Here is a 689-nt window from a genome sequence, read left to right as displayed (position 1 = left end):
TAAAACTCAGCAGTAAACTGAGCCGTGAAGCAGCACGGTGAGATCTTTTCTTTTATATGCTTGCTCTACTCTTTGCTGTTAATTTCTTATCTTTGACATTGCTTTCATCTTTACTACAGTTTAATGCTCTTCAATGACTTGTAGATATGCTGAGAGCCTTGCTAGCACCAGGATTCTGAAGCACAGTGTTGAGTCTAGTAGAGGAAACTGTGGAGAAAATTTAGCATGGGCATCTTATGATCAAATAGGTATGAATCCTCTTCTTCTGTTTAAAAATGTCCATCTGAAACATATTTCCATGGATGTAGGAGTACAGACTGCCGTCCTCTTCTCTTTGCAACAGCTGGGACTCATTATGAATGGACTACCTCCATGTTCAGTCTAAAGTTGATTACTAGGTAGATTGGAATGTCTGGCCAGTCTGGGGTGATTTGTAATGTGTCAAATGTATAGTGTGTCATGTAAAGCTTCAAGTTGTACCCTGGAATCTCCAGTTGGATTTACTGTAATAATTAAACAACCAGATTGCAAATACACATTCTACAGAATAAGGAATTTGGGATTATTTGAACTTAAACTTCATAATTCCATTTCACATGCGACTCTCTGTGCATGTTTGTGTGCCGACAGGTAAAGATGTGTCAGATCGCTGGTATAATGAAGTGAACCAGTACAACTTCAATCAGCCA

At 38.8% G+C, this 689-nt stretch overlaps 1 long non-coding RNA gene across 1 annotated transcript; it reads left to right on the top strand.

The window, feature by feature from the left end:
- Positions 1 to 689, top strand: LOC107579098 (uncharacterized). Its single transcript, XR_001608427.1, has 3 exons — positions 1 to 37; positions 145 to 248; positions 631 to 689. It is a non-coding gene; the product is annotated as an uncharacterized lncRNA (long non-coding RNA).

This window comes from Sinocyclocheilus grahami, unplaced genomic scaffold (assembly GCF_001515645.1).
Source record: "Sinocyclocheilus grahami isolate Dianchi unplaced genomic scaffold, SAMN03320097.WGS_v1.1 scaffold14117.1, whole genome shotgun sequence".
Classification (NCBI taxonomy): Eukaryota; Metazoa; Chordata; class Actinopteri; order Cypriniformes; family Cyprinidae; genus Sinocyclocheilus; species Sinocyclocheilus grahami.
Note: the sequence above shows the minus strand (reverse complement) of the source record. Positions and strands in the feature narration are given on the sequence as shown.